The sequence below is a fragment of the Lithobates pipiens genome, unplaced genomic scaffold (genome assembly GCF_037356315.1).
Source record: "Lithobates pipiens isolate NorthernLeopardFrog02 unplaced genomic scaffold, aLitPip1_a1.2 Scaffold_174, whole genome shotgun sequence".
In the NCBI taxonomy this organism is placed as follows: Eukaryota; Metazoa; Chordata; class Amphibia; order Anura; family Ranidae; genus Lithobates; species Lithobates pipiens.
In genome coordinates this window covers 83,073-95,341 of record NW_027507756.1, presented here as the reverse complement: position 1 = coordinate 95,341, position 12,269 = coordinate 83,073, and the positions used below count along the sequence as shown (strand labels likewise).

At 48.0% G+C, this 12,269-nt stretch overlaps 1 protein-coding gene across 1 annotated transcript in view; it reads left to right on the top strand.

Moving 5' to 3' along the window:
* Positions 1–12,269, top strand: part of LOC143986639 (uncharacterized) — a 166,591-nt gene that overhangs the window by 86,148 nt on the left and 68,174 nt on the right. The window lies entirely within an intron of this gene.

Genomic DNA, 12,269 nt, shown 5'->3' with positions numbered 1-12,269 from the left:
GCATGTATATCATGCCTCACCATGTCACCACAATTGAGAACTGTGTACCAATCATCCAAAAAAAAAAGGGAGAGTGCAACTAAAAAACAAAAAGAAATCTGAGTACGAGAAATGGCAGAAGTCAAAACTTTAGCACTGAATGCACAATGAGAGACTGTGGCTACTTCTAGCCTGTTGTGACTGACAAAAGTATTCTACAAGTAAAACCTACAGCTTTAAAAATTTCTGCTTCTACTGCCATCACCAATGCCCAGGATGTTGCCATGCCTCTGATTTGAATGCACCTTAATATTGCACAGCAGGTCCAAGCCCCACATGTTGCAGGCTATCTTGATGGTTCTTCAAAGCCATGCTGCAGATGTTCTTGCAGTGGTCAGTTGACCTTTACTCATGCCCATAGATGGGATGAAAAAACTCGATTAGTACAGTTTTCTTCAGATACTTCAAGATGAGACTTTTTGAATCCAGAGTGTGCCATTGGTGTTCCTCTTCTGTTTGTGGATCTGGAAAAAACTGGCAGAGACTACTCCAAGTCTAGATAGAATTTGGTCATCTAAGGATAATTTTGCATGAAAGGCCAATGAGGGTCCTAAGTCCACCCTGTCCTGATAAATCACAAACAAGGTTCTATACTCCAGTGCGTGAAGTTGAGAAACTGTCCTGGTGGAGGTTACGTCACTTTGTATAGCATTTCACCCTAAATACGTAATTTTCAAGTTTCACTTACCTGCTAAAAAGATGAGCTTTTGAGGGCTTTAAAGTGGAAGTAAACCCGCCTATCCTTTTCATCCAGGAAGCTGCCATCTTGGCCTCTGTTTAATTTCCAACTGCCATAATGCTGCACATGTGATCAGTTATGACACCAGCCATTGGATGGTTTGACAGTTTGGTTGAAAGTACAACCAATGTGACATTTACATTCCCGACAGGCCGGGAATATACATGTTTTTTTAAACTGTTAAATTGATGGAAAAATGTTCTTTTTGGGCAGTTTTACCATCAAAAGAGCTTTGTCATTCATAAAGCAAAGTGCTGAAGTTTGAACCTTGGTGGTACTATATGATAAGCCCAAATTCCTTTCTTTCTGTAAGAAGCGAAATGGAAGACTTACTGGCAAAATCACAATGGCCTGCACTCTCTTTTGCTTACTTTTTTGGAGAACCCTAAAGATCAGAGGCACTGGGGAAAGATGTACTGTAAACGATCACGACCTCTAGAGAAGTAAACCGACAGGTGATAAATGAGATTAGAAGCCATACGGTCTAATAATGTAAAACTCTACTTGTAGAGGGTTTTAATTAACCACTTGAGTTCCAGAAGGTTGGTGACCTTCATGACCAAGCCATTTTTTTGTGATACAGCACTGCGTTATTTTAACTGACAATTGCACATTTGTGCGACGTTGTAACCGAATAAAATGTAGGTTCTTTTTTTTCCTCCCACAAATAGAGCTTTCTTTTGGTGGTATTTGATCACCTCCTGCATTTTTTATCTTTTGCATTCTAAACAAAACAAAAAAACTTAATAAAAAAACAAAACAATATTTCTTACTTTCTGCTATAAAAAATTCAATAAAAAAATTAAAAAATCAAATTTCTTCACCAATTTATACCAATATGTATTCTGCTACATATTCTTGGTTTAAAAAAATTCCAATAAGCGTATATTGAGTGGTTTGTGCAAAATATATAGTGTCTACAAACTATGGGATAGATTTACGGAATTTTAATATTTATTTTTACTAGTAATATTGGCGATCAGCGACCTTGAAGTGGGACTGCGACATTGCGGCGGACGATTGGACACTGATGCTTTTTTGGGGACCAGTGACACTAATACAGTGCTAAAAATATGCACTGTCACTGTACTAATGACACTGGCAGGGAAAGGGGTAAACATCAGGGGCGGTCAAAGGGTTAAATGTGTTCCTAGGTTGTGCTTACTAACTGTGTGGGAGGTGCTTTTACTGTACGATGGCAGAGATCCGTGTTCCTGCTTAGCAGGAACACAGGATCTCTACCTCCCTTTCTCACAGAACAGTGATCTGCCTTGTTTACCGCCGTTCTTTCTCTCACAGAAACGATTAGCGGGTCCCTGCAGACTTCAAGTATGTGATTCTACACTGGGAAGTTGACTTGCTGTCGTATATATGTACAGTATACGGTCGGAAAGTGGTTAAGTATTTAATGCTCAGGGACCTTTATTTTGCACTGGAAAATTGTCCACAATTGGGTTGCTTGATAACAAATTGATTTTTATTACTCTCCACACGGTGGAATATCCATATGGACTCTGTCATGTTCAGTCTTCTTCAGGAGAAGCTGATTAAGTTGCAACTGGACAACACTATGGTAGACAGCCAGAAAGACCTCTTTCAACTTGAGGATATTGGAGGTTTACTTGGTGTGACCAACTGCCTGACACTCCGCCTGGGTATCTCCGCCAAACTACAGCTTCGTTCGTACGTTCGACTCGAACATCGGCTGTTCGCCCGTTCGGCGAATTCCCAACGTTATGGGCCGTTCGCGCCAAATTTGTGTGGCGCTCACGGCCCACAATGCACTGCGTCATCGCAGTGCATTGCTGGCTCATGATTGGCCAAGCATGCACTGTGACCCCGCATGCTTGGCCAATCACAGCGCCAGCAGCGAGGAGAGACATGATTGGCCACAGGCAGGATGCCTGTGGCCAATCATAGCTCAGGCTGTGTAGCACACGCCCCACACTATATAAGGCCGCCAGCGCGGCGGCCTAGTGTAGTGTGTTGGCGTCTGAAGCAGTTAGTGGGTGTTCTGTGTACCTTCAACACAGTACACACCGATCGTTATCGGCCGATTTTCGATCTTGCTCTTCTGTAGTAATTGTTGTCTGCTTGCCCTGACCGCAGTATACACCACTATATTCACCTCACCTATATAGCTAGTGATCTATCTTTTATAATAGAGCTTGCAGTCAGTAGTGTTAGGAGCTTGTGCGTGCTGTCTGCGTGCTCTGTACCCAGTACACACCGCTATATCCACCTACATAGCTCTTCTCTATTTGAGCCCACTTGCCATCTGCAGGAGTTATTGGAAGTTGTGTGTGCCTCCAGCACAGCACAGTATACATCTGTATATACCCCTTTATCTCTGGTGTTCTATAAAAAAAGGCATCTGCAGGAGTTAGTGGGTTTTTTGTGCCTCCAGCACAATATACACCTGTATCTACCCTTTATTGCTGTTCTCTAATAGAGGCATCTGCAGGGCTTAGTGGGTGTTGTGTGACTCAATTACAGTATACCCCTTTATCTCTGGTGTTCTATAATAAAGGCATCTGCAGGAGTTAGTGGGTGTTGTGTGACTGGTGGGTGTTGAACCGCAACATGCCAACGACTTGGTAGAGTGGATGACCAAGCCCTCTTCATCCTCCTCATTCTCTCTCACCCAGTCTCAGGGTACTAGCAAAGCAGCTGCCAACGCATCGTCTTCCCTCCTCTCAATGTCATCATCAGTGACTCCTTCCCTAGACCCACCACGTCCTCCTGAGGAGTCTCCTGAACTCCTTGAGCACAGTGTTGGGTACATGCTCCAGGAGGATGCCCAGTGTTTTGTAGGCTCTGATGATGACACTCAGCTAGAGGAAGGCAGTAGCGTGAGCGCAGAGAGAGTGGATGCTCAAGAAGGACAGCAATCTGGCAGTCATGTTCCACAAGCTGCAGCATACTGCCAGGTTTGCTACAGTGATGAAGAGGGAGGGGATGATGAGGGCACTGACTCCACGTGGGTGCCTGGTAGGAGAGAGGAGGAGGCACATGTCCAATGAGGCAGGATGCCCTCCGGGGGCCAGCTTAGGGGCAGCACACCGACTGAATCACACCGCAGAGCTCCGCCTGTGCAGGGCACTGCCTCTGCGCATTATTCTAAAAGTTCTTTGGTGTGGGCCTTTTTTGAGACGAGTGCATCAGATCGCACCGCTGCTATTTGCAACATATGTCTCAAGCGTATCTCGTGTGGCCAAAACATCAGCCGCTTGGGCACCACATGCTTGACCAGACATATGTTGACCTGCCATGCAGCTCGTTGGCAAGCGTACATCAAAGACCCACACCAAAGAACAAAGCGGACCTCTCCTTGCTCCTCATCAGCTGGCATCTCCAACCCCACTAGACCTTCAGTCCTCTCTGAAACCTGCTCTGAGAGGAATGAAGGTGTAGAATTAGGTGTGTCACAGCCAAGTGCTTCCGGGCACTCTGCTAGCAGTACACCCACGTCCGATTATAGCAGGCAAATGTCCCTGCCCCAGCTGCTGGACCGGCGAAAGAAGTTCACTCCCAGCTATCCACATGCCCAGCGGTTGAATGCTAGCTTGGCTAAATTGCTAGCACTTCAACTGCTGCCTTTTCAGTTGGTAGACTCTGCCCCCTTCCGTGAGTTTGTACAATGTGTGGTTCCTCAGTGGCAGGTCCCCAAACGCCACTTTTACTCACGGAAGGCGATTCCGGCTCTCTACCAGCATGTGGAAGGCAATGTCCTTGCCTCGCTGGACAGGGCGGTCAGTGGTAAGGTGCATATTACCGCTGACTCATGGTCCAGCAGGCATGGACAGGGACGTTACCTGTCTTTCACGGCCCATTGGGTCACTCTTCTGGCAGCTGGGAAGGATGCAGGACAAGGTGCAGTAGTGTTGGAGGTTGTTCCGCCACCACGCCTCCAAAATGCTGCTATTGGTTGTGACACACCTCTCTCCTCCACCCCCTCCTCTTCTTCTTCCTCCATGGCCTCTTCCAGTGCTCTGTCCTCAGAACCAGCGGTGCTCCGTAGGCGTTCCAGGGGCTACGCAAGTACGCAGGCAAAACGATGCCATGCCATGCTTGCGCTGGTTTGTTTGGGGGACAGGAGCCACACTGGGGCGGATGTTTTGTCAGCTCTGCAGGGGCAGGCCGAGAGGTGGTTGACGCCACGCCAGCTTAAGCCAGGAATGGTGGTTTGTGACAATGGCACCAACCTCCTCTCCGCCCTCCGACAGGGACAACTGACCCATGTGCCCTGTGTAGCTCACGTCCTTAACCTGGTGGTTCAGCCGTTCTTAGGCAGGTACCCCGGCTTACAGGATGTCCTGAAGCAGGCCAGGAAAGTCTGTGTGCATTTCCGCCGATCATTTAATGCCTGTGCTCGGCTGGCTGAGCTCAAAAAGGAGTTGAACCTGCCCAAGAACCGCCTTATATGTGACATGCCCACCAGGTGGAACTCAACGTTGGCCATGCTGCAGCGGCTGCACACGCAGCAGAGGGCCATCAATGAGTACCTGTGTGACTACGGCACCAGGACAGGGTCAGGGGAGCTCGGTTTTTTCTCACCACGCCAGTGGGGCATGATCAGGGATGCATGCACTGTCCTGTCACCGTTTGAGGAGGCCACAAGGACGGTGAGCAGTGACAGTGCATGCATCAGTGACACTGTACCTCTTGTCCACCTCTTGGAGCATACGCTGCGTGGAATAATGGACAGGGCAATTGAGGCAGAACAGAGGCAGGAAGAGGAGGACTTCCTTGCCTCTCAAGGCCCCCTTTATCCAGACAGTGTTTCTGCTGTGCCACCCATCACACAGGAAGAGGATGAGGAGGAGGAAGAGGAGGAGGAGGATGATTGTGTCAGCATGGAGGTGGAGGCTGGCACTCAGCATCAGCAGAAGCAGTCTTGTAGGGATGATTTACAGTCCCAAGAAACACGTGGACTTGTACGTGGCTGGGAGGAGGTAGCTGCCGATCATGTTGCCCTTAGTGACCCAGAGGACTCCGGACCGAATGCCTCAGCTAACCTACGCTGCATGGCCTCCCTGATCCTGCAAAGCCTGCGGAAGGATCCTCGTATTCTTCAGATCAAGAAGAGGGACCATTACTGGCTGGCCACTCTCCTTGATCCACGGTACAAGGGTAAGGTTGCCGACCTTATCTTGCCATCGCAGAGGGAGCAGAGGATGAGGCATCTCCGGGAGGCCTTGCAGAAAGGTCTGTGCAACGCGTTCCCAGAGACTGGGAGGTTACAAACTCCTGGTCCTGGACAACGTGTTGCTGAGGCATCGGTCAGAAGGAGCGGTGGAGAAGGTGGCCGTCTGACTGATGCTTTCAGACAATTTTTTAGTCCGCAGCCCCAAGGTATGATCGGTTCCAGCAACCATCGCCAGCTTCTGATTTACATGGTGCAGGAATACCTAGGGGCAAGGTCAGACTTGGACACCTTTCCCACCGAAAATCCTCTGGCTTACTGGGTCTTGAGGATGGATCACTGGCCAGAGCTTGCACAGTATGCAATTGAGCTACTGGCCTGTCCTGCATCCAGCGTTCTTTCGGAACGCACCTTCAGTGCTGCTGGTGGCTTTGTTACCGATCACAGGGTGCGCCTGTCCACCGAATCAGTTGATCGACTGACCTTCATCAAGATGAATCAGTCTTGGTTCACCCACAGCTACCAAGCACCTGAAGCTGATGTAACCGAATAATTTTTTTTGAAATATCACATCCCTTCAAGACTGCCTATGCTGATGCTGAGTGACTGTCCTGTTATGTTGATTGTCTATCCTCTTCCTCCTCCGCTGATATGTTGGAAGAACATTTCTGGTTCTGGGTGATGCCATCAGCCCAATTTTTCTGCCCCTGTTTAACAGGGGCGTTTAAGTACAATTTTTGATGCAATGCTTTGCAGCAGGGCTAATTCCTGCAATAAAACTAGAGTATATGGGAGAGGTTGCAGTGTGGTGGCACCAGCACCAGTGCCTAAAGCCCAATTTTTCTGCCCCTGTTTAACAGGGGCGTTTAATTACAATTTTTGATGCAATGCTTTTCAGCAGGGCTAATTCCTGCAATAAAACTAGAGTATATGGGAGAGGTTGCAGTGTCGTGGCACCAGCACCAGTGCCTAAGGCCCAATTTTTCTGCCCCTGTTTAACAGGGACATGTAATTACAATTCTTGATATAATATTTCACAGGAGGGCCCGTTCCTGTGCCCAGCCAGAGTAACTGTGAGGACTTATAGTGTTGTGGCACCAGCACCACAACCACCAAAGGTCAATTTTTCTACCACTGTTCAACAATGGCATGTAATTACAATTCTTGATATAATCGTTCACAGCAGGGCGCTCCAGCGCCCAGCAAGAGTCACTTTGAGGGCTTACAATGTTGTGGCAAAACCAACACCTTGTTCCGCCATTTCTGCAGAGCATATAGGGCAGGCCCCTACTTTCAAACATCCAACTTACAAACATCTCCTACTTGCAAACGGAAGGAGACAACAGCAAGTGAGATGAAAAAAGATGGATGACAAAACAAATTATACAGGGGTGATAACCCTTCCCTATGTTTTCCAAAAAGCTTAAAAATAGTTTTTTTGACTGGAGCTACACTTTAAAAATGTACCAGTTGAAAATTAAAAACATATTCAACTTAACACAACAAACCCACACAGTCCCTGTCTTGTTTGCACCGCCTGTATACTGCTGTTCTGAGTATATAGGGCCTGGGGGCCACACACATTTCCTTTTTTTAATATGGGTACAGGGTTCCCCTTGATATGCGTACAAGACCCAAAGGGGCTGGTAATGGGCAGGGAGGGCTACCCATGCTATTTTTCTCAATGGTTTTCAAGCATATTGCAGGAACCAGATATAACATTAAAACCGCAAGCAGTTTTCAATGATGTTATTTCTGTTTAATGTCATTTTGTGCAGGGACTGTTCTAAACACGGGAAACACGTGGCACTTCACAGGCATCCTACAGACACCCCCCAGGCACCATATTTAAAGGAATATTTCACTTTTTTTTTTCACTTTAATCATCATTAAAATCAGTGCTCCTACCAAAACGGCCATTTTTAAAAACATTTTAGGCATTGACCCATGTCCCCTGGGGCAAGAGCCAGGTCCCCAAACCTTTTTTAGGACAGTATCTTGCATATTAGCCGTTAAAATTAGCACTTTTAATTTCGAACGTTCGAGTCCCATAGACTTCAATGGGGTTCTAAAGTTCGTTCGAATTTGGGGTCCGTTCGAAAGTTCTGGTGCGAACCGAACCGGGGGGTGTTCGGCTCATCCCTAGTTGGAATAAAACAAGGCTGAATTTATTAACAGACAGTACAAAACCCACCCCTAGACAGGTATGGCACACATTACAAGTCCTGGGAGAAAATTACGTTACATAAACAATCAAACACAAGAAAACAATGGCTTCCTCCCCGGTGTTCCGTCAGAATTGCTGACCTGCCAGATTAGGTAACGGAAGTGACGTTCTGTCACCTGCATATGCGTACAGCCTCTACCAGGTTTGCTCATCTGACGAAACATCTTCAGTCGGTAGAAGACAGGGGACATCTTACTACACCCAGCTACGTCTTTAATTTAACAGTCATTTCAGCAATAAAGTGAGCATATATACATACATATTGTACTGTATTTTGACATCTGTGATGCTGTTTGGATGTTTAATTTTGAAAGCCTAAAACAGGGATCTGCAATTAGTGGACCTCCAGCTGTTGCAAAACTACAAGTCCCATCATGCCTCTGGGTGTCATGCTTGTGGCTGTCATAGTCTTGCAATACCTCAAGGGACTTGTAGTTCTGCAACAGCTGGAGGTCCGCTAATTGCATATCCCTGGCCTAAAGGTTTAGCGCTGAGCAGTGCTGGGTGTACCAACATGGCCTCCGCCACCTTCCCACTGCTTATGTCCAGCTTCTTTCAAAATGTAACATCAAATCTCCATCACAGATGTCAATACACTATGGGGGTTATTTACGAAAGGCAAATCCACTTTGCACTGAAAGTGCACTTGGAAGTGCAGTCACTCTAAATCTAAGGGGTAGACCTGACATGAGGGGAAGCTCTGCTGATTTTATCAGCCAATTGTGTGCAAGCTAAAATGCTTTTTTATTTACCTTGCATGTCCCCCTCAGATCTACAGTGACCTTACTTCCAAGAGCACTTACAGTGCAAAGTGGATTTTCCTTTAGTAAACAACCCCCTATATTTATTTATATATGCTCACTTTATTGCTAAAATTACTCTTAAATTGAAGCCATACAGTAGCTGGGTGTACTAAGATGTCAGCTGTTGCCTTCTTCTGACTATATTGTTCTGTCAGATTAAGAAACCTAGTAGCAGTGTATGCATGCACAGGTGACGGAATGTCACTTCAGTTACCTAATCTGACGGGTCACTGATTCTGACAGAACAACTGCACCCTCCCACCAGCTTTCAGATGGTGCAGGAGATGGCACACACCGGTGTAACAAACCAATAGCGCTGCTCATCTCCCACCACCTCTTTAGCCAATCAGAGTTCCTCTGTAACTCTCCCCTTACCCAGCCTGCCACATTGGAACCAGAAAAAGATTGCGGCCAGATTCTTGCAACAATTTACAACTGGCAGTGCGATCTGCGAACCGATCTGGGGGTGTCGTTAACTTTACATTGACCTCCAAAGTGGTTTGCAGAACTCAGTGTGAACCGCTGTGCAATTCAGGTGTGATGCAGGAACCTGCACTGGACTCGCAGGGTTCTCGCATCGTACCGATGTGAACCGGGCCTTATGCCCCCTACACACGACTGCACTTTCCGGCAGAAAAGGTCAGACGGAATCATTTTGAGGGATATTCCGATCGTGTGTGGGCTTCATCTGACTTTTTTTTTTTTTTTTTTTTTTATTCTGACGGATCTAGAAATTGTTTTAAATCTTTCAGACGGAATCAATTCCTATCAGGAAAACCGTAATGCCGCGTACACACGATCGGAATTCCGGCCCGAAAAAGACAGATGAGAGCTTTTCGCCGGAAAATGTGACCGTGTGTATGCACTGGATGCATTGGAATTTAGCTGTCCGAATTCCCGCAAGCCAAAAATTGATAGCATGTTCTCAATTTTCCAGACGGAAAAACTTTCTGTCGGTAATTCCGATCGTGTGTATGCAATTCCGACACGCCAAAAATCACGCATGGGGGCGTGGCTTGGAGCCGGGATGAGATGGCCGCATGTTAGAATAGCTCCGTCCGCGGGAGTCCTATTGCGCCTTATTTCTCGGAGCCATCACCACATTCCGATGGGGAAGTCACGGGGACAGCGCTCGCAGTCTCGCTCGCGCTCCCCGAGGAGCTCCGAAGCCCCGACGGGACGAGGTATCCCGGAGCTGTTCCGTCCCCGAGCACGCGAGGCCGAGGCTTCACCTCCGGCCTACCCGGAGGCCGCATCCCCACCCAGGAGCACACCGCCGGCGGACACCCCTCCACGACCGGATGGCACGCTGAGCCCACGCAGCAGACAAACCCTCACTGTAGCGGACCTCCGAGATGTAGCCGCAGATATCAAGAACTCCCTCTCGGCGGCTATAGGAGAGCTCCGCAGGGACATACAGGCTATGCATACCAGAGTTACTGAGGTGGAGGAGGGAATGGCCCGCCATGACTCGGCCATCAGGCAGCTGCAGCATACCTCTTCATCCTACAACGCGCAGCTGAGGGATGTGAACAGATATATGGAAGACCTCGACAACAGGGGACGCCGTCACAACTTGAGGGTAAGAGGCATCCCCGAGAATGTTGACCCCGCTCATTTGACCCAGGCCACTACACAGGTCTTTAATGATGTCCTAGGCAGACCCCCAGACACCCCCCTGGAATTTGAACGTTTGCATAGAGCCTTGAAACCCAGGGGCAGGGACACAGACCCCCCTCGAGATGTTGTCTGCTGCCTAGTGAACTTTAAAACTAAAGAGGAAATTCTGAGAAGAGCCAGAGACAGGCGGCAGCTGCTGTTCCAGGGCACAGAAGTAAAGATTTTCCAAGATCTATCGCCAGTAACTCTACAAAACAGGAGAGACCTACGTCCCCTCCTGGAGGTCCTGCGCCGTAAAGGCATTCCCTACAAGTGGAGATTCCCTTTTGGTCTCTCGGCGACTGTTGCGGGATGCACCGCCATCTTGAGAGTACCTGAAGAACTGGGAAGATTCTGCGATGCGCTTCAGTTACCTCCGGTTGCTTTACCTGACTGGTACAAAGCCTTCCGTACCGACCATCTTCGCAGATCCGATTCAATGGACACCATCCCTGAAAGAGATGATTTTCATATCAGACGACGCAGGTCATCTTCGCCAAGCCCGCATCAGCAAAGAGCACGTGGCGACAGGGCCTACGATAGCCCTACTGCCTCACCAGCCCACAGGCGAGCTCGACCTGACGACCCGTAACTCACCGCTACTTTTCAATTTTCCAGTTTGCAAGTTCCTGCACCTTTGTCTACTTTACTCAGGTTTCTGACTAGGTCCCGATGCATTTTGACGGATCCCCCCTCCCTCCCTCCCAATCTGGAAGACTGGGGGTACACTGGAACTGATTGACTACATTGTACACTATACCGTACGCCCCCGTTTTTGGTTTTTGTTTTTGTTTTGTTTTTTCCTTTATTTTTTTTATTTTTCCTTTTTTCTATTTTTTTTTATTTTTTTGTCCCTATTTTTGCCTTGATTAGCGGGGTGCCCCTCTCTCCCCCCTCCCTAGGACTCATGGGTCCCTCTTGCCGTCAGCTACCTTTTTGTAATCACTAAGCCTGATGAGCGGCCATGATCGGATGGCGGTTATCGAGAAAAGTCCTCAGGCGGATTTGTTGGTTCTGTCATTGATACTGTTGGGGGGGGGGAGCGGTACCCCACTCTGATGCGGCCCCCCTCTTCCCCTCATCTCCCCCCCTTTTTTTTTTTTTTTTGTTTTGTGATCCCTCTCTCTCTCACTCTCATAGCAGGACCCTCCCACAGATCAGGTTGATACATCCAGCCACCTCGAAGAGGTCCTCTCCCATGGTTCGGCCTGTGATTTGTTATCGTATGACACTGTTTTGTGACTGCTATAGGCAATGGGATCTCTTTGAACTGCTTAGCTGATTCTGTGGGGGGTGGGGGGGGGGGGGTGGTGGGGGGGATGGGGGGAGGGGAAGCGGGGGGGATCGATAGGTATATGTCAGGATGTGCATGAGATGGACCATTATGTTATTAGAAGCAAGGGGGATGGTTGGGCATATGTTAGCTTCTTACATGTTACATATTCCTCTTGGTTCCATTGTTTCGTATGTAGCGATGTTCCATGGCTTGGTACTATTATTGAACTTCCTTTGTTCGGTTTTCTTTATGCTGCCGTTTTACTATTATGTTTATCTCAGGATATACAGTTGTGCTGTTATAATTCACCATCTTTCCCCCGCTTATTCACGATAGCAGGCTCCTACTATACTCGCAGTCATCTCCCAAGGACTCCCGCT